Raw genomic sequence first — 26704 nt, 5'->3', positions numbered from 1 at the left:
TTTGTTCTTCATAAGGCTTTCAGACCCTTGCATAGTCGTCTGCGGAGTGGGGAGGCCTGGAGGGGGGGGAACGGTGCAGTCACCACATTTACTATTGCAAACATCGTAATGATGTTGCTCAGTAATTAGACATATTCAAATATAATCACATAGCTTAGAAAATAATATAAATTAGGAAATTTTTGAGATTGGAAAAAACGTTTTTTGAACCCAATGTAAATACAGGACATTTTGGCGTCCCGGGAGATTTTATCGGGACACTGGGAATGGTAGTGAAAAAACGGGACAATCCCGTATTTACGGGACGGTTGGTCACCCTGCCTTTAATAAATAGGCGTTTCTTTGTCTACCACAAAAGCCAATGACGCAAATGTGGTTAAAACACACAGACCTGCGCGTTTCATCACTGAACGACTCTTAAAAACTCAAATAAAACCTCACGGTATTCTTACCAGTATATATATATTTTTTCGAAGGTTAATTATGACATATTAAAGTCAAACACAAAAGCAAATTACTCACTTGGATCCACTTGTGGCTCAGGTTTCTTTCTGGGAAGAAAGTCTTGCATTTCTTGTTACAACCGAATGAGTAATGATGAAAACAACAATGAAATAATTTCATGAGTGTACAAACTGGTGTCGCAATATCATACACACTTGCCTTTGTTTTCAAAAAGCACCAATGGGAAGGACAAGTAATGGTAATTTTATAAACAACTGTATGAGCCGGTCAATACTGTCGTATTGATTCAGTAAATAGGCCTAATATCAGCTATGATCTATATATGTTTCCACATGCGATGTCATTAGCCGTAAACAAAACTTTTCCTATAGTCGAACAAGGACAAAAGTGTGCAGTACTCGATAACGGATAAGTACGTTTCCTTTCCTTGAGAGATATATGTGGTGTCTGATTTTCGAAACATTGATATTTCTTTAGACGGAAATCATCTTTCCTGGGTAATTATTTAAATTAATTATAAGATACACAGTTCCAGTATTTTTTGGTGCAGATGTATTTTACAGATCCATATATTTGTAAAATTTACAGGATAAATTTGTAATAATATTTTAACAGGCCAGTGTGTAAATAAGGGAAATATGTTGTTTTCTTGATTGTGAGATGTATATCTACGTAGAAATACATAAATGACAGTCTAACCTTTTAAGCACGGATTCGCCCATAAGTTAGTCATTAATCCCAGTATGCAAATTGAAGTGAAGTGAAGTACACTTACTAAAGTCAGTGCGCTAACTCATTACGCGCAACCACAGAAGTGTCCAAAAATTAAGGGATAAACCTATTTATGAAATTTACAATAGTAATGTGTTATGTTATCTTGGAACACCTATGCGAAGTAATGAAAATATAATCGGGATATTACCTATACTATCTTTCTATCGCACGGACCTTCCTGCTCCGAGGTAGCCCTGAATTGGTTAAATAGTAGTCGTGTTCTTTATTAGCCAGCTAGCACAGGTTGGTTGGTGATTTTGCACAAGCTCTTCTAGTGATTCTACACACTCCTAAAATGATTGTTTAAGGTAGAAACAGTCCATTCAGTGAAAAAGTATATACTCCACGAATTGTATGTATGGATTCGTACAATAAATCTCCGCCTATTTTTTCAGTAATTTTCATATGAAATTTCCGTGTAATATTGTAAACTGATGTGGTACCACTGCAGAGAGGCGAAAGCCCAACTGAGTCTTGGTGCAAGTAAAATTTATCTAGATGAGTTTCAGAAAGCAATTCTAGCGCACATTGCTACTATTTGCCGGAATTCTTTCCGTTACCACCCAACACCATGCAGAGATTAGTAGTCAGATCGTGACGGACATTTATTTTTATTTTTATTTTTTTAAAATTCTTTTCCTGGGGCTCATCTACAGTATGATCTACATAAACTACTATTCCGTATATATTATTATATGAGATGATTTTTGTAACTATAATACTATTACCTCACTGGATTGCATTAACATTCAGAATGAAACCTTCCATAGTTTGATAGCTGCGAAAGCTTTGTTATATCCTTAAAATACAAAGTTGATGCTATTTCATGGTCGATGGAGAGAACAGTCAGATTTGTAAGCCTTTCCTAACACCAGGGCCGGCCTTAAGCCGAATGATATCAAACTTTCACTATTTGGAGATATTTGTTGTGATATTCGGTAAGTAGGTTATTTAAAAGACATTTACACGTTTATTTGTATTATTCTAAGTGTATTCAAGTATTAAAAGCAATAATAGTAATATTAGCTTGTCGTGTGTCATTGGGACTCACCCTAGGACAGTGTTGGGTAAGTTACTTGTAAAAATGTAACGCGTTACAAGTTACTTTACTTTCTCTTAAAATGTAACGCGTTAGTAACGCGTTATTTGCCCGCAAAAAGTAACTGTTACTTTACTTCGAAAGTAACGCGTTACTTTTAGTCCGAAACTTTAAAAATGTGAAAAAAATTATGACTTCAATTTTCCGTATTACTATTACTACCGCTATTATTATTATTATTATTATTATTATTATTATTATTATTATTATTATTATTATTATTATAACCACACTGTATATAAAAAGAAAGAAAGGCGGTTTGTATTTGAATACTAAAAACTAGTTGATTCCCAACCTCGGTAGTCGTGAAGTCTAGGAGTCAAGGACATTCACGAGCTTCTGAATTTGGTTTGAGGGTCTAGGCTGGGTATTCAGGTTCGAGCCAAACACTATTAAAAATTATAGGGCACTGGTCAAATATCTTCAAAACTGCTCGGCCCTGGTTTAGAAGTCAACGTCTCGAGCAGCTCAGCTCACAGCTCATTCACTATCGATCCGAAAGGAGAAGTGAGCCGAGCCAACAGCTCACCCAACCGACTCGGCTAGAGCCCTTGGCTCAGTTGAGCCGAACCGAGCAAATGGCTCATCCCTACCAAGCCAGCTCGAGCGGATGGTTCTGGTTCACCCCAAGTGAGCCGGCTCGAGCCATCTTCTCAGTTGAGCCGAGCCGAGCTGAGCTTGTTATAAAAAATCTCTTGTGGTCTCATTATCGAGACGAGACGAGATGCGAGCAGTGTATCCTCTCGTGAGCAACACTAAAAGTATTCCATGGCTTTCGTTTTCCAGTGTAATCAGGCCATGATTTCAAGACGAGCAAGACGAGTTAAAACGAACGAGCCATTTATCAAACTCGACTGGACTCTAAACTCGACGCGGGAAACTGAATCGGCTCGGAACTCAACTCGAGGATAATACCCTTGATTTGACTCGAAACTCGACTTGAATGCGAGTTGAGTCGAGTTTTAGCTTGATTCGTGCTCATCCCTATGCGTTAGAAAAAATGGTTGCTTATTATTTTGCTAAACTAATTATATAATAATAACAATGTTGTTATGTAAAATTAAAAATACAGAACATAGAAAAACATTACACTACTATATAATCAACGGGACTCTAGGATAATCAAACTGATCTGAAAGAACTCCAATATTACATACCATCAGAAAACTATTTCTAGTAATAAAGTAGGCCTGATCGTCAGAACACAGTTTATTCATATTAACCCCTTACTGTAAATCGTTAATTAATGTACCCTAGTTGTTGATAAATATTTTCCGCCGGGGCACTTCAGACACTTTACTTTTAAATTCTGTCCACCATCATCCTCAGCTCTTAAGAAAAAAGTATTCTTTCAAATGTTCGAACGGCAAAATATTTTCGTTCTCCATCTTTATAAAAACTACAGCAATCAAAGTAAAATAGACTACCGGTATCATGGCACTCCTAGGTCACTCACTGAATGTATTGATTTCGAGCTGTCAAAATCTACGACAAAATCTTACAGGTGCTTGCAATCAGTACACGTGATTTCCCTAAGGCTGTCCTCATCTTCCAAAAACAGCAAGTGGCACTACGAACTTATCTGTTTCTCTGTGTGTCTGTGACTGTCCGTCACTGACATACGTAGTTCATGCTCGATTGTTTCATTCTGAGAAATTCACTTACAGGAAAGAAACATTTGTTTCCGAAAAAAAAAATATACATACGTATATTGTAGTTACTCATCCGAAATGTAACGCGAATAAAGTAACGCAAACTAGGTACGTTACTTAAAAATTTGTAACGCGTTACCGTTACAGTTACTTTGGAAAAAATGTAACGCGTTACTAGGAAACGTTACATAAAAAGTAACGCGTTACTTGCGTTACGTTACTTCCCAACACTGCCCTAGGAATGCTTGTCGTGTGTCATCGGGTAGAAGAAAACTAGCCTTACGCTATGTTCATAGTTTGAGAAAATTTTCCCTTATTTAGGGAAATTTCGTAGGTGAATTTAGCAAAAAAAGAAAAAAGTTAAATTTCCTATAAAACGTGAAATTCCAGGGAAATTTTCCCGCTGACTGACTGACCATTATAAATGCTTGAATTTTACTTTATTCTTCAGAAATAAACCAATGCAATAGCAATACCATGTATGTGTGTGTGTGTTCAAAGTAGTATCATTTGCACGCATTGCTGCCTGGGTGTATTTCTGTATATTTTTTGTGGGGAAAAAAAGTGAAGGAAAAAGTAAAACAAATATAGAAGCAAAAAGCAAATGAATAAACCAAATGTGGTAGGCAGTTTCTTTAATACAGCTAAATTAAGCTTATCACGTAATTTCTGTCATATCTTTTGGAATCACGCATCTTTTGGAATTTGCACATTCAACAAACTACGGAAAATTTGATAAGAAAGTGGAAAATTTTCTGTCAGTCGAGGGAAATTTGCTTAAGATGCTCCATCCCGGCGAAATTAAAATACCGCTAATTTTACAGTAATTATGTGATATCTTCAAATAGATAAAAAGATAATCGAAATGTGCAACAAGAGCGCCCTAGACAATATTAATTTGCATGAGGTACCGTTATCACAAGTCACCTAGTGGCTTTCCGTTTTCAGCCGTTTAGAAACGCGAAAATAAATGACGATTTTCAAAATGGCTCGAAATCGAAATCAGATAAGTGAGTCGTGATAACGGCATCTCATGTAAAATAATATTGTTTAGGGTGCTTTTGTTCCACATTTCGATTATCTTTTATCTATTGGAAGATATCACATAATTACTGTAAAATTAGCGGTATTTTAATTTCGCCGGGATGAAGACTCTTAAGGAAACCTATGAACACTCGCGTCAAGAAGAAGGATGTTACAGTGACATGGTGGATGTGACTTATTGCGTTCAAAACCCGTGTACATCAATGTCTTGACGAATATAAGATCCTGACATACTAAAAATAAGACAAAATTTACCATTTTTCTTTGGTTTGTTTTTCATAAGTGAAAGGAGATAATGAAATGCAACTTACCACAATCATAGATAATATTATTCTACAACAGAAACTATGAACCTGAAGGATTTTCAGTGTTGCCATCCTTAGATATTACAGTGTTGTCAGAATAACAATTCCCCCAAAATCTAAGTTAAGGCAGCGACTAGAGGAACGAACTTAACTGCATTCGATTACGTATCAGGTTGTCTTGGAATCCTGTGAACTAATTATTAAATAATAGTTGTATTTAGTTTGTAACAAACAAAATAGTTTTAACATACGGTTATTAAAATTAAATAATAATGTTATTTAAGAAATAGTTCACAGCATACCAAAACAACGTGATACGTAATGAAATGCAGTAGTGTTCGTTCCTCTAGTAGCATAGGAAAATTAAGCCAAAAATGGCTCTAAACGGAAAAAAATATTAGAAAGCAAATTTTCATATTAACACGTTCTATGGGTTCCCCTGATACTCCACAGAAAAGTCCTCAACAATCCCACATGAGCAACCACCTGAAATCACGTCATCAATATGGCGGCCACGCAACTACTACTTATGCTTAGGCGGTAGTATCTTATCACAGAACTGAGATACGAACTTCTTTCTGGTGCCAAATTAAAGATAAAGAATTGTTTAAGTGATTTCAGCCAATATCGTTCTTAAGTGTTGCCGCCAATTTTAAATATTGGCTGTTATTATCTTAAAAATTAATTTTCTTGGTTCCATATTTATTTGTTTTATAGTAGATTACTATGAAACTATCAGATATACAGAAAAACATCTCGAAGTAAACGTTATAAAGTAGAATCTCACCTTTCTAAAGGTACTAATATTATTTCTGTATCTTAACAATTAAGTGAACTAGTCCATTTTATGTAGCGCAAGGTGTTGAATTTTCAGCACTTAGATTACGCTAAACGTGTGAGAATATTTTTAGAAACGCGAAAAACGTTTGGAAAACAAACTTTTAACACATTTTTTAAACAGCCGAGATAAATGAGAAAATCGTCAAAAATAGCACATGAGCAATCACCTGGAATGACGTCAACAATATGGCGGCCATGCGAATACATTCATTTACGCTTATACGATAATATCTCATCACAGAACTAAGATAAGAACGTCGTTGTGGTGCCAAGTTAAAGGTACATGTTTCAAATGGTTTCAGTTAATATCATTTTTATGTGTTACCGTCATTTTTAAATATGCTGGCTATTATCTTAAAAATTAATTTACTCCGTTTCATTTTATTTGTTTCAAATCAGATTACTATGAAACTACCAAATACATACATACGAAATATTTTGTTTTTTTTTTTTTAAGTAGACTAATATTGACATCGCTAATTTACTTGGCTTTGTAATGACAAAAAGTCTTCATTTTACATTATGATGTAATCAAACAAAATTATTATTTAAAATAGCGAATATTAAACAACTTACTGTTAGAAAAATAACACATATTTAAAATTTCATTTAATAACATAACACATATATTTAATCAAAATTTAGAAATCACTTACTGCATTACAAATTACATAACCTACCTCTCTACAATTGCATTTTAACTGTTTCGTTCAATACTGTTTCTGAATCGTTAGAAGATTGTTTTGAAGTTTCTTCAATATCACAAATATAATTATCGTCTTCTAATAAATTTAATACTAATTTATTTGTGCATGACTCTCCCGCACATTCTCCACATATTGATGTGCAGCGGAGTCCTCCTTTTAGGAACTCACAATATCTGTGACGGTCACTTTTGCATCCACACCGTACGAGATGCAGTAGATTATCTGACGCTGGTGGCAAAATTGATGCCACGGATAAGCACTATTCTGTCTCTATTTTCCATCCCCATTCCTCAGGCGAAAGGTGATTTCCCTTCCGCTCTTGTATCTGATGGTATACTCGAAAACTATGCTGTGCACTGCAGCTGAACTTGGAGGAGGCTTACGAGGTTCATGATATAATTCAGTTTTTTTTGTTTTGTTTTGTTTTTTTGCAACAGTTTGGATATATTTTTAAAGTCTTGTCCTGTAGAGCCCATCTGTTATTTTTACGCCGTATAATTTCACAATAAGTGCTTCTCTTACAAAAATTAAAATACGTTTAAATTAATACAACGGAAATTTACCCTTTCCTAAAAATAAAAGAAATAAGTAAAAGGAAAATTTCTCAGTGTTATTTTGAAAACATTTCAAAGAGTGACCCGCAAACGCAAAACCCAAGTATTCACATTATGTGCCAAGGGAGAATACATTATTTCTTGACCAGGATCCGGTGATAGTCAATCCAAACCAACTCTTTCACCGTATTGCCTGCCTGTAAGTAGTGAGCAAGAACTTTGCTTGAGTTACGAATGATCTCCATTTTCCCAAATTCTGTTCGATAATGTTGGACTGGGTAAAGGAACGAAGTCGAAGATAACATATGTCATTGGCAAGATGTGTGACCTAAGCAATACTTTGCCCAAGAACCCGCAATCTGTTCTCGATGGTGGTGATCTTTCACATAAGTACATTGGCCCCGCCCTGCTATCTATGGTGAAATTTGTCCTAGGTACCTCGAATATGTAAATAGTCATTACGGAACCAATGTGGTCGTTGCTTTCGACGGGTATGAAGAACTACTTACAAAATATGTTTTGCATGTACGAAGATCTCTTGGAAAGCCAGGTAGTACAAAGCTGAAAGTAACAGAATTGAACGTCTTGCCCGCTCCACGAGAGCAGTTCTGTGCAGTCGCCCCTTGTCGGTCTGAGAGCTCAGATAATGCTCTTATAGATAACGTAATTGGGGATGTCAGAACCGACAAGTTGCGCCCAGGATTTTGTATATATTGAATTTGACAGAACGTAAGGTACGGGATCAGACCTGGGTTGCATGTAGATAAAATCAAACATATGCAAAAAGAGACAGATTGTGATGTTAGAGGGGTTGAAAGGGTTGAGAAGGAAGCAACTTTTAGGACAGGTTAACCTACTTGCACTTACTTGTAGATCTTGATGTTGCCTTCTTGATGATTCTTCCAGTGGATTGACGTCCGTCCATCTCTCTATCTGGTTGGCTGGTCGTTCAAGCAGTTGAAAGTTAAGGGTTAGCGAAACCCGGATAGGAAAACCAACTTTACGAAGACCGCAAATTCAAAGTTAAAACTTCTTTTAGAAAACAATTCATCGTGGTCAACAGATATGTAACGTTAGCTTAAATAAGATGCTCTTTAGGACAGAGCAAAGCTAAATTTATCGTAAGCTTGAAAATGAAGTTTGCGTTCTACATCTTAACTCGTCTCCAATTCAATATCGACTGCCCCTTCCAAAAGTCTCTCGATCGTTTCGTTAAGCGTCCCTTCCGGGTTCATATCCTCGGTCATTAACTATGTTTTCCGTCTTGATGAAAATGTGCGTGCTCATAGATTAACCAAAGTAAGGTGATGGTAGGAATGCGGACGGGAAAGCAATCTGTTGTTTTTATAAATTAAGAAATTACAAGTGTAAGAAAGAAATGGCAGACAGCAAGAAGACTTCCTAGTAGGAAAGGCAAATGAACTTAGAAAAAAAAATCGAAAAGTGGTTTAACATTAAATGAATGATTATGCTTTTCACTGTAATGAGTTTTAAAATAAAATGTTCCATACTTCGAAATAAAATGTTTCGTTATGTGTTTAAATACACATATCTTCACAGTTCTTATCAAAGATCTTCAAATCAAATTTTTACTATCACTGAATCCTGGTCAAGAAATAACGTATTCCTCATGTCACTTAATGTGAATACTTGGGTTTTGCGTTTGCGGGTCACTCTTTGAAATGTTTTCAAAATAACACTGAGAAATTTTCCTTTTACTTATTTCTTTTATTTTTAGGAAAGGGTAAGTTTCCGTTGTATTAATTTAAACGTATTTTTATTTTTCTAGAAGCGTTTATTGCGAAATTGTACGGCGGAAAAATAACAGATGGACTCGACAGGACAAGATTTAAGAAATATATATAAACTGTTGCGAAGAAAACACCGAATTAGGATGAACCTTGCAAGACTCCCTCAAGGTCAGTTGCAATGCACCAGCATAGTTTTCGAGCGTGCCATCAGATACAAGAGTAGAATCGCCTGAGGAATGGGAATAGAAAATAGAGGCGGGACAGTACGTACCCGTGGCATCAACTTTGCCATCAGCGAAAGATAATCTACTGCATCTTGTACGGTGTGGACTCCACTGCACGTCAATGTGGAGAGAATGTGCGGACGAATCATGCACAAATAAATTAGTATTAAATGCATTAGAAGACGATAATTATATTTGTGATATTGAAGAAACTTCAAAACAATCTTCTAACGATTCAGAAACAATGAATGAAACAGTTAAAATGCAATTGTAGAGAGGTAGGTTATGTAATTTGTAATGCAGTAAATGATTTCTAAATTTTGATTAAATATATGTGTTTTGTTATTAAACATAATTTTAAATATGAGTTATTTTATAGCAGTAAAATGTTTAATATTTGCTATTTTAAACGATAATTTTGTTTCATTATATCATATAGTAAAATGCAGACTTTTTGCCATTACAAAGCCAAGTAAATTAACGATATCAATATTACTTTAAAATACTAAAAATATTTCGTATGTATGGTAGTTTCATAGTAATCTGATATGAAACAAATAAAATGAAACGGATAAAATTAATTTTTAAGATAATAACCGCCATATCTAAAAATGGCGGCAACATTTAAGAACGATATTGGCTGAAATCACTTTAAAAATTCCTTATCTTTAATTTAGCACCAGAACGAAGTTCGTATCTCAGTTCTGTGATGAGACATTACCACATAAGCATAAGGAGGCGTAGTTGCATGGCCGCCATATTGATGACGTGATTTCAGGTGGTTGCCCATTTGGGATTTTTGAGGACTTTTCTGTGGAGTATCAGGGAAGTCAGAACGTGATAAAATGAAAATTTGCTTTCTAATATTTTTTTCCGTCTTCAACCCTAATTTGGCTATACTATAGTTGCTGCCTTAACTTAGGTTTTGGGGGAAATGTTATTCTGGCAACACTGAAACATCTATGAATGGTAAGACTGAAAATTCTTCAGGTTCATATTTTCTGTTGCAGAATAACTTATCTATGATTGTGGTAAGTTACATTTCATTATCTCCTTTTACTTATGAAAAACAAGCAAAAGAAAAAGGTAAATTTTGCATTATTTTTAGTATATCAGACTCTTAAGTAGAGGAACAGTAGTTGAAAAATGGAATACAAGCCACGTAATGTTTATTCTATATTAATAGAATCTCGTTATACATATCATCAAGCCGATGTTGTGAAATATAGAAAATGGTTATTTATCATGTGGTAGTGATATGCTGCTTATAATTATTGAAGTGATTTAGAAGCGAAAAATTAAGTTTGTCATGGTTTTCCTTCAAGTCTGTCATTTCTCTGTTACATATAAACAGGGACGTAGTGTCCATTAAGGCTATAAGGCTTAGCCTATCCATTTATATATACATCAGCCTCAAATGTTGCTTTTGGATATTGATACAATTTATTTTATTAAAATGGATTTATTTTATAATACACTGTTTAAACATCAAGCGAGTTGAAGCGAAGCTTCTGCAAGAACGCATTGAAGGCTATCGGCGGCTAGCCTTCCGCTTCTCTCATGGAATTAGGAGATTAGGGCGGTGACAATCACTTTCCCGCCACCCTCAGCAGACGAAAACTTCTTGAGCTATACACAAATTCATGATGCAACGAAAGTGGACGAATGTAGGCGAAAGGCTAGAATTTCGGGTGTTTGGCGAAACAAAAGAGACAGGATGCGGTCTTGGAAGAAAGTATAGAACAGAGACTATGAAAAATTCAGAAGCTCACATTCAGTAACGAGTTTTGACAAAGAAAGAAAAAAAAAGAGACAGAGAGAATAAAATTGTTATGTTATTATGAATAGTATTAATTCATCAGGGACCTTATTGCGTACTAGTTTGCGTTATCACAGCGTAAAATTTACATTTTAGTTTTCGATAATTGACCTAGCAGTTATGTTGTATTTTTTGCGTTGCGTTGCTATCCGCAAGTTTTTCGAAGATCAATACTGAAGAAGACTTCAGATGATTTATAATTTCTTTTTTTTTCATACTTTCAATCTAAAAATAGCTTTCTCTGTAAAAATCATCAATTGACTGTGAGCTACTGCTCCACTGTTTTCCATTAGTATGCTGATATGTGTTGTTGTGGGTGAAGTGCTTAAGTTTGTCTATGATTTGAGGAAAGTTACGCTTAAGATCGTCCTATAGCGATCCGTTTTTATTTGTTTCTTTGAAACAGTAATACAGTGTATGTGTGATATGCGAGTATTGAATATGTAAGGAAACCGTGTGTGTAAGGGAAATATGAAGCAAATCCACTCTTATACTTTTTCTTGCATTGTATGAAAAATATATTGCATGAATTAGCATTTTTCTATCAAGTATTACAGCGTAGTCAGAACACTAAGAAGTGATCGTTTAAATAGGGTCGGGATAGTTTTTTTTGGAGGGGGTAACTTAAATTCACTTTACACTCATATATACATACAACAAAAATTGCAAGTTTCAGGGGATTGGGCCCCTCCTAGCCACCCTGTAGCTACGAATCTAATTTCAGCCTACCCATTTCAAAACTTCACGCTACGTTACTGCATATACAAGTAAAGATTAGATACTAAGCGTATCGATGTTCCGGATGTCTCGAAAGAAAACCACTTTGTCTGGATGACGATGGGACAAACTGCATGAAAACACGTTGTTAATCATATTTTGAATACTCATTCTTTCTTGCTCCAAATTGAGGAATATCTTGGCATACCATATTTTGGCGCCTGTTTGACGTGTCGTATTTATTGTCTAACTATTAGGCGTTGAGTGACACGATTCTCCTGAAGGAAAGAGATACTATTTCTTGTAACTCCAACCTCCATTTACCTAAGTCGATGTGTGTCCATTTTTAGGGAATACAAGAACTGTCTGAAACATATTCAACCATGATCCCGAAAAACAAAAATATAGTCACCCCTGTGTATCATAATTCTCTTGAAGGTAGCCCCTTCTTCATCCACACATCGAATTCATTGGTCCTCCAACTAATCGAGATGGGCCTGTCACCCCTCCTTCGCAACTGCTGCAGATGAGAGCTTGACATCTGACAACAGTCAAAAGTCGCACAGATCCACGTCAGGAGTGTAGGAGCCTTTGCTGAGGAAAAAGAAGATTGAATTACATGAGCCACATGAACGGGGCCTCTATCTTGGTAGTTGCCAAGTCTTTGAGCTTTCGACTGACAGCGTCACGTAAACAATGGAGAAGATCCAGGTAGTTGCTCTTTGTAGCTGTAAATCCTCCCTTTATGTAATCGCGATAAACAATGCCATGAAAGTCGAAAAATACAAATTACGCACCGGACAACAACAATCGTATAATTACCGTGTGGTCACTAACCAGAGATGTTCTGCCTTCCTTGAACCCGTTGAGCTATATATTTATTTGTGTCGTGCCGATAGGATCATACCTACATTCAGTGTGGACAACCAAGTTTCCGGAAACAAATAATGTCTGATGCCATTTAGCCAGGGCTTTATTTTGTCTCGCAAGAGGAAGGCATCCGTAGATCGAAGTATCATTATAACTCTAAGAATTATTAAATTATAAAACGTTTCTTAAATACATGTTTACGTAACAAATGTTTAATTTCTTACTTTCTAGGTTCGTGTAGCTACCATCAAGCAAGTTGATACTTACGTGAATTCTAACTTCAAGCTCTTTATTGTTAGAAACAAGTGGACACCGTGAAGGCTACTTTGTAATTCATACCGTAAGTTACTTTCACTATAAATCTGTTTATTGTCAAAAGTTTTAGAGCTAACAAACCCAAACTATGAACACTCTTCATAGAAGAAATGCATTTACTATAATGACTTCTGGGAGCCATCATGGCACACTATTAGAGCACTTAGTGTGTGGGTCTCTGGTTCCAACCCAGCCAACTAAGTTTGTGGTGGACCTTGGGTTTTCTCGGGGTACTCCCGTTTCCTCCCACATCCCGTTCTATTCCAACTATTCTTCCATCATCATGCACTTGTCTTAATTATCCGTCTCTCTTAGCCTAAAGGGTATAATCGTCGGACACTAAACTGCAAGATTTCATTTCATTTCACTATAATGGTTTCTGAAAAGAGCAATAGGTGAATTATGTCTTTTAGAGGATAGGCGTGTGAAATTGTTTATAGAGTGCACTAGTATTTTTTAACAGGGTATTTAAAATTCTTACTTCAATCCTAGATTGTACACATGACTTTTGTAGTGAACAGCCAGAGAAATGAAATGAAATTTTGAGTTTTACGTCCCACGGTTATGCCGGTTAGGCTAAAGGAGACGGTGATAATGAGTAATGAATGAAATGGTGGAATGAAGAAAGTGGGAGGAAACGGGAGAACCCCGAGAAAACCCACGCACACGGTGTTTGTCCACCACAAAGTTCACTTGGCGGGAGCAGGGTTTGAACCCGAGACCCCTAGCACCAGAGGTGAACGCTCTACCACTGAGCCACCGCGGCCCCTGAACAGCCAGAGAGTAACCAGGAGTTGGGTCCTGAGGGTCTGGACCTTCCCCCCTGAAATTCCAACTTTTCTGTAAATTTAATCTCGTTTTAGGAACGTCCTTACAAATTTTATTATAATTTATTCTCATATTGAATTTGAACCCCCTCCCTAAATTTCTCCGTACGTGCCAGTGGACTGCAATACATATGTGGGATTTCGCAAGATTTTGCTTTCCATCAGGTCGGCCTTTGATTCTACTAATTATTTCTTTATCATTCCATTTCATTTACAGCGTCACTTCTAGCCTAAAGAGCATGACAAGGGGACCTTGTAACTGTAACTTTTCTTTTTTAAAAAGGTTGAGTAGATTAGTAAGACTGTATTTCCGCAATTGGCAAGAGTGGAAATAATATATACTATACTTCAGTTGGTCCGTGCCAAAAGGTAGATTTTTGTAGGCCTAAAAAACTTTGCGACAATATTGTAAGGTTCCACGTGTTTTCACATCATGCTAGATGTAACCATGTATTTCTACACTATATGCTAGGTGTAAACACTCCACAGACGACATCCACGAAAAATACATCGTCCATCATCGTCAACGATCGGCAAGTGACGGAGAACAACGAAGGTAGCCGACATTTTAGGATTAAAGAAGAGAGCAAACCACAGAAGACGTCAATGTCTCCCAGTTGAGCGAACCACAACTCTTTAAGACCTGGTCGTTGACAGGTACCCTTCCTATGCGCTCTAAGACTCATGGTCATTGAGCTCCTTTACTGCCTTCCTAAGACGCATGGTCATTTAGCTCCTTTACTGCCTTCCTAAGACGCATGGTCATTTAGCTCCTTTACTGCCTTTCTAAGGCGTTTGGTCATTGAAAAGCTCCTAATTACCAAATTCATTGAGAGGCGACCTATCTAACACGTCTATGGTTATTGGGCTCCTTTAAAACTTCACCAAAAAACTTCCAAATAAGTAGATGAACTTATACTTATTTGTAATACTTATTTTATTCAAGAGGAAAACTTTTATAATAATAGGTGATGGGAAAGTCCAAACTCCCGTGTACCATCTTTTAGCTCTAACATTAAAAACATTAAACTTTACAATATTAACTAGATACAAGAAGTTGCTGCTTCAATTCCAGTCCATGTTAGTTTGTGTTGAACAATATCGTGTCCATGGGTTCTCTCGAAGTTTTCCATTTTCTTTGACATTCTCATGCCATCAACTATTTCATAATCTCTCCCTTTCATTACTCATCCGCTTCGATTTACCTAAATGGTATAATCGTAGGATGTATGGCATACGTCAATGAAAACTTGACCCATGACTCACTAAGCCATCATTCACCATGACCCAACGTGACCCATTCTGACTCACCACCCAATATGACCCAATCTGACACACCAAAACCCATCGTCATGAACTCTGACCCATGATCCATGCCCTTCTCTCTACTGACTGAAGAGTTTACACTTGTAATAAAACAAGGCTATGAAATTATCACTAATCAGATTTGAATTTGTACGGTCGATTGCTCAAGCACCGCTCTGTTACAGTACCGGTGGATCTGACCTGTACGATATAAAATTGAAAAATGTTTGTCATGGGCCACATTAGGATGAATTTCAATTTAATTATAATATATAATTATTTCCTTGTTGAATTACAGATACTTTTCAGGGGAAAATAGGATGAAATTTGAAAATCTCAAATCAAGGTATAAAGTAGGCCAACGTAAAGGGAAAAAAAAACTGTAAAATTCGACTGTATCTCGAAAGCCTAGTAGTAAATCCTATTGCTATTATTACAACTACAAATATCGATATCCTGAACTTTTTTCACTTAGGTATACTCGCCTCAGGTAAGCAAATAGAAACAAATGAAAAAGGAACAAGAATGGAGGACTTGAAAGTAAATTGTAGGCAAATTCACCAGTGTTCAGAAGATACTGTCTACGTACTAAGCACAGTGGGTCAATGGGTCAGAGTAGGTCATGGTGGATGAGTTGGTGTTGGGTCGCAGTGAGTCTCACCCTGTTTACCTACGACTCATTGACCCACTTACAAATCTAGACCCAGTTGACTCACGACCCACTCCATCTGTGTTAAAGATTTCATTTCGTTTTCATTACAGGACATCAAGACAATCGTAACAACAAACGCACGAATGCAACAATTCGGAGACAGTATAGAGACAAGGTAGTCAAATATTTGAAGATTTTAAAAGTAAATAGAAATTAGTATCAAATTATCTCTAAATGGTTCAATTACTATTCTGCATGGGTTGCTTTTCTTTTGGTAAATAGCTTTTGAAGCAGACCTTCTACACCCACTTTTCTATCATAATTTATGATACCTTTTCACTAATAAGATTTTATCCATGCTAAGTTATTCTTTTATTATATCAAACACACACACTTCAAATGTTAAAACAAATTAGATTTGTTTTCTGTTTCACCTTCTTTCTAAATGGACATAAACAACGCCGTATGCAACTGCTTTGCTGCTGAGTTAATTGACGCTTTTACTTTTTACGTAAAATATTTATTCATTAGAGTTACAACTTTACTCTAAAAAGAAACTATAAGCCATGCTAGCGTGGTTGACAAGGCGTTTACTTTCTCACGGGTCCGTTTCCTTTCTCACGGGCGGAAATATGGGAATTTTCCTTTAGGCTGGAAGTAAAAAATTCTGGCACTCAACTTTTCTCGCACATTTTTTTTAACCATTCTTTCGTTCCTAGTTTCTCTCTCCCACACACACCTGCACAAGGAAACAAATACTCATACATCTCATGATTGACATACTTTGCATCCGTCTAAATATGAAATTGTCAGCAACGCATGAAAGAAGAGAAAGGTTCGGAAAGGACACAAGGGCTCGGAAAGGGAGTGGTTTATTAACTCCTTCTGCTAGATGTTCTAGGTAAACAGGATATATATTCGCTCTACTACCTGCTTTTCTTCACACACGCGGGTTGGGATTGCAGTTACTGAAACAAATTGGAAAATAATAATCTGATATTTTGCAGTTTAGCACGCACACAAGCGTTGCTACCATGAATATATTTAAATTGCTAGAAACAGAAGATGTTTTAGTTGCTGGGAAATTTTGCACCTAATTGGAAAAGTTGATGGCCTTGGTTGCTGTTAAGAAACTGACAAGACTGCTCACGAACTGGTCCCGTTGGGGTGGGAACCATTTTATTCTAGTTCTACCTTTGTTCCAATGTAACTCAAGTGTTCCCACAGGCAGTTGGCACCTGAGGAAATTTTGGAGGATAAAGAAGTAGAAGCATGTCACTGCAACATGTTAAGCATATATACCGAGGCGTAGAAAGCGTGAAGAGATAAGCGCCGACGAGAAGAATATAGGGAAGGAGGCCGAAATGTCCGATTTTACATCTAGAGAAAACCATATTTTTAACACAACCAATAGCTGGACAATACAGTGGCTGCAACAACAAGATGGCCTTAGTGGGTAGAAATCAGAACTGTCCGAACAGTCATATCCTCTTATTAGTGACATTGTAACTTAATGTATGTCCAACGAAGTTACAATAGTTTTGGTCCCCGTTACACTGTGATTAATGACTTACACATGTGGGTTCTTTCTTTCTTTTTTTCTATATAGAGAAGGGAGAAATGAACATACATTGACCAACATGCCTGCATATATGGGTCGTTTCTTCTCAACAGAAGAAGAAATATTCTGTTGAAAGCAGGTTGAATGTGTCAAATAACAAAGCAACTCCAAGCACTCGGAGTTTCCAGACTACTTTCTTCTTGGCCGAAACATTTAAGACATTCCATTCCTTACTCAAGTGACGGAGAAAATCAGCTTTTACTCATCCCCCTATTCTCGTCCAGTTTGAATTTTGTTAGCAACACCGAATTTCGGATAAAATATCTGTTTCCCTGCCATGTAGTGGGAGAAGGCTAGAAGGTCAATTTTCTATACCACCCACTAATGCTTTTAAGCTCTTGCCTAAAGAATACGACGCCATAAATTCAGCACATGTTCAGAAAATATGTTGGGGTTGTCCAATGGGACAAGAAGTATGTTGTTAAACAAGGACATTTGAAAGTCCATCATAGAAAACATATGATTGCGACTGACTTTAATTTAGAGTTCAAACTGGGACATTCTGAGCATCAAGCCAAAAAAAAAAAAATCAACGCTATAATTGGGCCAGAAGTGATGAATGAATGTTTCATACACTATAAAGTTGTGAAGTTTCGTGCTGATAAGAAACTAAGTTGCGTGCCCACTGACATGTTCTTACGAGCTCCTCGGGAACAGCCGTGGAGGTGAATCCTCGTTAGTGCTCTGTAATTGCAGAGAAATTAGGCATACCTCCTACTCCGCGGATCTATTCAATTAAAAAAGTGAAAGGGACAAAAGTTAGACTCATGGCTGCCATATGAGTTGACACTGGCCAACAAGAATCACCGTCTGGAGATGTGCAGAAAGCTGGGGAACATCTACTCAATTGAAAATTGCCAGGTCAGAAGTTGGACTCATGGTTACCATATGTGTTGACACTGGCCAACAAGAATCACCGTCTGGAGATATGCAGAAACTGGGGAACATCTACTCAATTGAAAATTGCCTGGTCAGAAGTTGGACTCATGGTTGCCATATGTGTTGACACTAGCCAACAAGAATCACTGTGTGGAAGTATGAAGCTAGCTGGGAAGATCTACTCTATTGAAAGTTGCAAGGTGAAAAGTTGAACTCATGGCTACCATATGAGTTGATACTGGAAAACAAGAATCATCTTTTGGAGATGTGCAGCTAGAAGGGAAGATCTACTCAATTGAAAAAGTGTCACTTTTGATTAGAAACGAATCAGCTAGAACAATTCTAAACAGCCGATGCAGTTGTTGGATAAAACGGATTCGAAAATTTGTCGCAGAAGGTTTTATTATAACAATGATGGTCATGCTGGAAGTGATCCATCATGTCTTTTCCCGTTGAGGAAAAATCATTATTGAGGATTGTAACAGTACTGAAATCTATTAGATATACGACACACTTGTCCGCAAACACAGTAATGGTTGGTGTTGCACGTTTACATGTCGCTTAAAGTATGTTGTAGATCCTGTATAAGTTAGTATTGAGTTGATTTTGAGTTTAACGTCCCTTTCAGCAGCGAAGCTATATGAGATGGAACCTAGTGATTAACATGGAGTCCGAACCAAATAAGTTACGCTCCGGAATCGAACCCGGGTCTCTCACGCCAATTGCGCGTACCCTAACCGCTTAGCCACAAAGGAGCTCATCTATAAGTTTGAGTATGAAACCTTTCCTATTACACCATATTCTATTAAAGTTTCTCAGATCACCTCCCACCTTTTTCGACACCTCGATCAGTACTTCGTAGCGAAAAACTTCGCTGAAGACCGTGGAGTATAAAGTGCGGTTAAAGTCCACAGGGTAGTCCGGAAGTGGGCGTACAACTAATTGCTGTTTTCTGACGGTTTTGGGTTTTACCCACATTTATTTGGTAACATTGCTTGGTATTGACTGGTAACATTGCTTGGCATTGTCATTGACACTGTTGTGATACAGCACGATGGAGCACCATTGCACTTCGCGATTCACGTGGGCAATTACCTAAATCAGACGGATTGGAAGAGGTTGTGCATCTTCACCAACTCCCTTTGCCTGCCCTCCAAGAAGTCCCGATCTGGCAACACCAGACAATGCTCTCTGGGGTTTCATAAAGCAACGAGTAAGAAACACTCGATATCACTACGCAGGAATTACGAGCAGCCGTGGAACACGCTTTCACCCTCGTTACTCCGAAGTATTTCCGCAAAACATCTGCGAGAACTTGGCGCAGAATTCAGCTGTGTTACGACATGGATGGTGATCATATCCATGTTTATGCCTCTTAAGACTCTTAAGACTTCAGGTAACTGTGTACAGACATTCTACCATAACTAACTCTATACTGTTGAAACTAAAGGGGAGTACGCCACTACCGGACTACCCTGTACTTCAATCATAGACTACAGATTCTTTTCGTCACAAGTTATGGCAGATGTGACTATAGTGATTGCAAAGAGTCGTGAAGCTTGACCTAGATCTGCCGATTTCAATATACAACCAATAGATCACGAGGATGTTGCGGTCGTGAATCTCCATTCATAAAATTTTGCCAGTATCGTCCCTCGCGCTATACGGGCAGCATCTTCTAAGGGTACAGTATTGTCCGATTGCACCTTAGTTTCGCATTATTATTTTTTCTTGTCATTGTTGTAGTTCTATATTTTCGCTGTTGTTGTTACCGTTTGTGTTTTTTTTTTTTTTCGTTCGTTCAGCACGTGTTCAAAGTTTGGCAATATTATTGATGCACTTGTGTTTTTTGATGTTCTCGAGTGTGCGTTCGAAAAGCAACTTCAAAAATAGTACTGAAATATTCCAATGTATTACATGTGAAGTAAAATCGTTCTATGATTGGAGTAGAGCTCAGATTTCGCTAGTTGCTGCGTACACTGCGATAACCACCTACTGTAGTTTTTAGTTTTCTTTTGGGAAAGAGAGCATTTCAAAGTGATCATTTCAATCATACCAACAGCCCGATAGAGTTGTGAAACTTGGTTACTGGGTGAGGAGTTTTGCACTGATTCCTTCCATGCAGAGTTCGTGATAGTCCAAAGTTCCATTCGTCAAAGTGGCAGTTTCTGGATGGGGAGGAGAACTCATATAAAAACGTTTTTAATGCGTACTCTTTGAAAAGACTGTATACTGTCCACCTAATATTTGGAGCTTTTTTTGCAAGAGATAGGTGCAAAAGTTATTATTGGCAAGAATAAATGTTTACAGTACATATTGCATAAAGACAAGTTTTTGTGCGATTTTTCAGTGGCTCATTCAGGACATTTACAGTGCATTAATTGAAAGTTGTATTTCAGGAATGTTACATTTTTCCTGATAAGTTGGCTTGCTTGCCTGAGATCCAATCAAATATAGTCGATGCGGCCAGTGGATATCCAGGAGGTTGTCTTTGTAATCAACTTCCGATGACAGCCACTCCCTTAACAAGCCGTAAACGGTACATGTGTAGTGTTTGGTGACGTGTTGTTGCCACCGCTACTGAATTCAAAAGTCTCCGTTGCAATATCCCTCTCATGTGTGTGTGTGTGTGTGTAAAATGGGGAAGCTTGGCGTTAAGTCAGAGTTTAATACGGGCCAGTTTGTGATGGCCAAACAGCTGAGTACAAGTATCTCAAGAATAGTGCGACTTGCCGGGTATTCGCGAGCTGCTGTAGTTATTATCGTATAAAGGTGGAAAAAGGACGGTAAAACCATCTCCAAACGTCAGTCTTAGGGCAGCCATACTTCATTGAAAATACTGGACGACTTAGACTGTTGCTGTTGCCATAACAGGATAGGGCGCAAATTGTGGCAAAATTAACAGCGAACAAAACACGACTGTGTATGAGCAAACAGTTCACCATACACTATTATTTTTATACGGACCACATCAGCGGACCTCACACGTGTACCAATATAAACGTACGGCATCATCGATTACGACCGGAATGGGCACATGACCACCAAGCATTGGCATAAAGTTGCATGGTCCGATGAATCACGATACTGCCTTATTGCATTTGTGGAAGGTTCAAAATCCGTCATCTTTCAAGGAAACAGCTGCTCGAGACGTGCACAGTGGAACGACAATAGGGTCGTGTTGGCTCCGTTATGACGTGAGGAACCTTCACATGACCATTTATGGTCCAATAGTGCGTGTGGTGAAGGACACCATGACAACTTGCTCTTAGTAGGTCATTCCTAATTATGTACATTCATTCATGTCTATGTTTCCAGTTGAGAATGAGATCTTTCAGCAGGACAACACTCTTTGTCACAAGGTCAACGTTGTGCTACAGTGGTTCCAGGACCAAAATGGTGATTTCAATAATTGCAATGGTCGTCAAACTCTCCCGATCTTAACCCAATTGAACACCCATGGCATCTCATAGAACGTCAGATCCGATGTCATCGCAGAATTTACCAGAAAGTAAGTGACTTGCGTGTGCATATGTTGCATCATGCCTCTGGTCACCCACCAAGGCCTCATTGCTTCTTTGCGAAACGGCATTTCTGGTATCCCGTGAGCCAAAAGTAGACATACGAAATATTAAGTAAGTGGTCATGTTTTGACTGATCAGAACATATATATAAAAATGAGTTCGATTTAAGATGGAAGCTCATGTGGATTGGATCCCACATTAAGTTGTAGATCCACGTCTAATGGAGTCTCAGTACTGAATTGGGCACTAAATATCAAATACCGGTACTACCAAATACGCAGAATGTGACGCTCAAGCTGTGTTTGTCATATCTCACCGAGGATATTACATTTCTTGGGATCATTTGCATGTCAGTATTGTCTGCGCATCCAATGAGAAGAGGATAACCTATGTCTATGGAGAAGAGGATAACCTCTGTTCTTTGTGGAAAAGAAATGAAATTTCGTTTTTCCGTGTCCCTTCTCCCCAAGTGATGTCTTACACAGTTGCAAAAGCATCGCGTACTCTGAATGTTTGATCAATTCAGAATATACGTTAAAAAAATTAAAAACGGAAGTTTACTAAACCATGATATAAAGTCACACGAATAGAAGACAACTATATGAAAAATGACATTATAACTCTACTAGAATATTAGTAATGGGTCAATTTGCCCTATCCCGTCCTTCTAACGTTTGTTTTTCAATTTTGTGCCATATATATATATATATATATATATATATATATATATATATATATATATATATATATATATATATATATATATATATATATATATATATATATATATATATATATATATTGTTAATTATCACTTGTGTATTAAAACAATAACTTTAACTTCTCATAATAATCGATTAATTTTTCAAACGCCCTTGGTTTTATTCCTTAGGCTACCTACATGTTAATGTTCACAGACCAAGAAAATTCATTGCAAAGTAGTAAAATTGTCATTTTTGTTTTCAAATTTAATTGATTAATTTTAAAACCAATTTTAATTTTAACCGTTACTAATTCTAATTTTAACCGTTAACGACTAATTGGTTTTTAATTTAATCAATTATTTTTCCCTAGTCTTAATTCTTAGTTTTAATCCGTTAATTTTTTTCATTAATTTTCCCAAGTGTGATGATACTTCATCTGCATTCTTCGAAGGGCGAAGTGGAACAAACATCCCGGTTATTTTGGAAGGAGTGTAGTGGGAACACACGGTTTCATGCTAGCAGAAACGTGAATCCAGCCTTAGAGGTAAATGTTTTATTTATTTATTTTGCCCGTGCCTCCATCTTTTCCTCGAGGTCATTTTCAATCTGTTTCAAATCTGTTTCAATAGATTGTTTCAAGATGAATATTGGGTTGCTACAAGTGTTCAGTGTGAGCACCATTCGTCACACGGCACACATCGAGTCGATAGGCGAGTCCTTCCCAAAGCTTGATCAGTGTATTTGGAGCAATTGTTCCAACAACTGCTTCAATCCTCTTTCTAAAGTCAGGTTGGTCAGCTGGTAGCGGAGACACACACACATATATGATCCTTTATGAATCCCCTAAGGTAAAAATCGCATGACGTTAGATCTGGTGAACGTGGAGGCCATGCAAAACGTGGAAGCCCATATACTTTCCGTCGAAATGTGACACAAAACACATTCAATGTAGGGGAGTGTTTCAATTGTAGCGAACATCGCCACTCAGGTAAAATGTCGATTCTTCTACTGAAAAAGACACAATCCAGGAAAAATCTTCATCGTCATGCACCAACTAGTCGCCATCTTTGCTACTAGCGCTTTTTAACGGCAGACAGAGGAAACAGTGCATGTGCATGCGTGCGTACAAAATTTTTTGAGTTGCTCTTTCATTTGATGTATTATCTATAATTATAAGTTAATTGTATAAATACACAGAACCTTAAAATCCCGATATTCATTTTGAGGTACATTTATGTATGTATGTATTTATTTATTATTTGCAAGTCTCAATTCGGTTACAAGCTTGTTATACACAGTATGACCTATTTTGAAGCACTTTAGCTCCTTTCTTCTTTCTGCTATCTCCAATAAAATATACAAATAATAAATAACGGCTTTCTCTTCCTCAATGAGCATGTTCTATTACGCGGTTAAAGAAAGTTCGCATCTGCCAGTTGGACGGAACACGTGACGCGTTAGCAGCACTGTTGCCAAAGGTTCTGCAACAATGCGGATAACAGCTGTGGTGATAATCTTAGAATTCTAGCAGTCATAATTCCATAATCGTAATGGGGATTTTGACAAATACAAATTTTTAACATTTAAATTCAAAAATAAGTTTAAAATATTGATATAAAATGTTCCTTAAAATATGATATTTATTCAAACAGTTCAAACACTTTTCAATAGTTTGACGTATCAGGGAGAGAAGTAATGTCAGAATTTTCCGCGAAAAAGAAGCATTTTTATTGGTCCACGTCACAAGTGTCAAGCACAGATGTCTTGCTTTATTCTCCGTACCTAATGTGCAAAAGACGGCTGGTTATCTGTATGCAATTACAAAAGACAGATTTATAAAAATGTGCCAATTTGGGTGCTTTCATGGTTTCAGAATTCTTCGCACAAAATACAAATTATTAGGAGCTTACATAAAGGATAAAACATGAACAGATAGTGTGATGAAGTTGAGCAGAATCTGTTGAAAGAGAACTTTAAATACATATTATTTATTTAAATATATTTTGTTTTATTCATCTCTGAGTAACTATGGAATTAGGTTTTTAAAGATAAATCAATTTGTGCTTGCTTCCTGATTTATTTTAACAGTGGAGACTAAGAATACGAGATCGCGTTAATACAATATTTTAACATCATTAGGTTATTTTAAAGCGCCCATGTTGCTTTGGATTATGCTACAGATTCATATGATTAAAAATTAGGAATATTTCTTCCTCAACTGCTTCTCCTACAACCCTCGTAATTGCAATAAACACATTATTAGGTGGTATGTCAGGTGCATCTTCGATCGAAGCTTTCTAGAAATTATCTATTAGTGTTGGAAACTCATTTGTCATGTTCATTTACTTTGTTTTTCATTCCAATACTTTAAATGCATGGTTGATTGCATGAACGATGATTTTGATGCATGAAACGCAACAAAGGTTTTACGTCACGTGTTTGCTTGGAAGATCTAACAGCATCCACTCTACAGTCTAGTTTTTTTTTTTTTTTTTTTTTTTTTTGCAAGCTTAAAGAACTTCTAATTGCAGGTTAAGGAATGGATTTCTACCAAAGGAAATTAAACGATTGCCGGGACGTTCGGACCACTGTTTGCAGACAATTTGTCGCTATGTCGAGAATAGTGCATGGTATATATTAGTGGTGGCCACAAAAACCGGTTTTTCGGTTATCGGTTTTCTTCAAAACCGGTTCGGTTTTCTCCTAAACCAGTTATCGGTTTTTTCCGAAACCGGTTCGGTTTTTCTCCTGATCCGGTTTCGGTTTTCTTCAAAATCGATTCCGTTTTTTTTTTTCAAAATTTGTTCTATTTCTGACCAGAATGGTGTTTCGTTGTTCTCCGGAAACCGACTCCATTTCCACAGAAATAGTTTTATGTGTTTTCGAAAAGTTTTCACCGAAACCGGTTTTGGAGAAAACCGAAACCGGTTTCGGTGAAAAACTGAAATGTCGGTTTTTCGGGTTTCGGTTTTTATAGAAACCGGTTTTCGGTTTTTATAAAAACCGGTTTTGCCCATCCCTAGTATATATGTAATTTTTGCTTCAGTGAATACAGTTTTGTTGGCATATCAAAATGATGTGTTTACAAGAATGGTTCCATTAGATAAGTTTCATTTCATTAGCATGTAGCGATAAAATTTTATTTAATAAATGTAAAAAAAAAAACTTTTTGCGTGACCCCCGTACAATGATCATTGATGTAATTTAAATTAAATTAACGCATTGTATAGTTAGAAAAAACTAGCATCATTTCTGTAATAGCATTTACACTAAATTTTAATCTATATATAAAAGAAAAGATCCTGAAAGGACGCCCAGACCAAACCGCTTAAGCTAGAAACTTCAAATTTTAACAGGGCATATGATTTGTCTCGTAAGGTAACACTAAGGAAGGATTTTTTGGGGAATACGACGAGGAAAGGGGAGAAATGGGGGTGGCAATTATTGTTCTAAAATGTTCATATATTGGAATCTCTGAAGGTTAAAAACATCAGACAAGGACTTCTCATTTAAAATAATTAAACACTTGTTTCAAAGGTTTTTTTTTTTTTTTTTTTTTTTTTTTTTTTTTTTTTTTTTTTTTACATTTGACCTAGAAAAGTAGAAATAGGGAGTAGGAAAATGGGAATTTAATATTTGGACTTCTCATTTAAAATAATAAGACATGTTTCAGTCTTTTCGTACCTAGAAGCAGTGGTAAATCTAGAAGGTAAAAACTAAGAGGGGGGAAATCCAGACTATCATAGATATATCTCGAGTTTACTAAAAACTTTCAAAAATATATAAATAATAGCTTAAATTAGTTGTCACTCAAAAAACTGGGGGCCTAGGCCCCGGTACCTGGCTAGATCCGACACTGCCTAGAAGGGAAGAAAATTGGTGAGAAGGAAAGGGGAAGAGATTATAATTATTATAATAAGATTACAACTCGGAATCTCTTAAGATTAGAGGCATAACATTTGGTATTTGGACTTCTCATTTAAAATATATAAGACGTGTTTCAGCTTTTTTTCAGTATTTATTAGGGATGGGCACGAACGAGTTCGAGCGAGTTTT

The 26704-nt window shown here is 36.8% G+C and overlaps 1 long non-coding RNA gene across 2 annotated transcripts; it reads left to right on the top strand.

Annotated features, from left to right (window-relative positions):
- The first annotated feature begins 830 nt into the window (after nucleotides 1–830).
- LOC145683539 (uncharacterized) lies at nucleotides 831–23193 on the top strand. 2 transcript variants are annotated; one of them, XR_014131141.1, is made up of 3 exons: nucleotides 831–962; nucleotides 13053–13161; nucleotides 23069–23193. It is a non-coding gene; the product is annotated as an uncharacterized LOC145683539 (long non-coding RNA). The 2 variants fall into 2 exon arrangements; XR_014131142.1 differs by lacking the exon at nucleotides 831–962 and adding an exon at nucleotides 10369–10446.
- Nucleotides 23194–26704: the final 3511 nt, after the last annotated feature.

The sequence above is a fragment of the Thermobia domestica genome, chromosome 4 (assembly GCF_964235325.1).
Source record: "Thermobia domestica chromosome 4, izTheDome1.hap1.1, whole genome shotgun sequence".
Taxonomy (NCBI): domain Eukaryota; kingdom Metazoa; phylum Arthropoda; class Insecta; order Zygentoma; family Lepismatidae; genus Thermobia; species Thermobia domestica.
The sequence above is the reverse complement of the archived record's forward strand: the minus strand, read 5'-3'. Positions and strand labels throughout refer to the sequence as shown.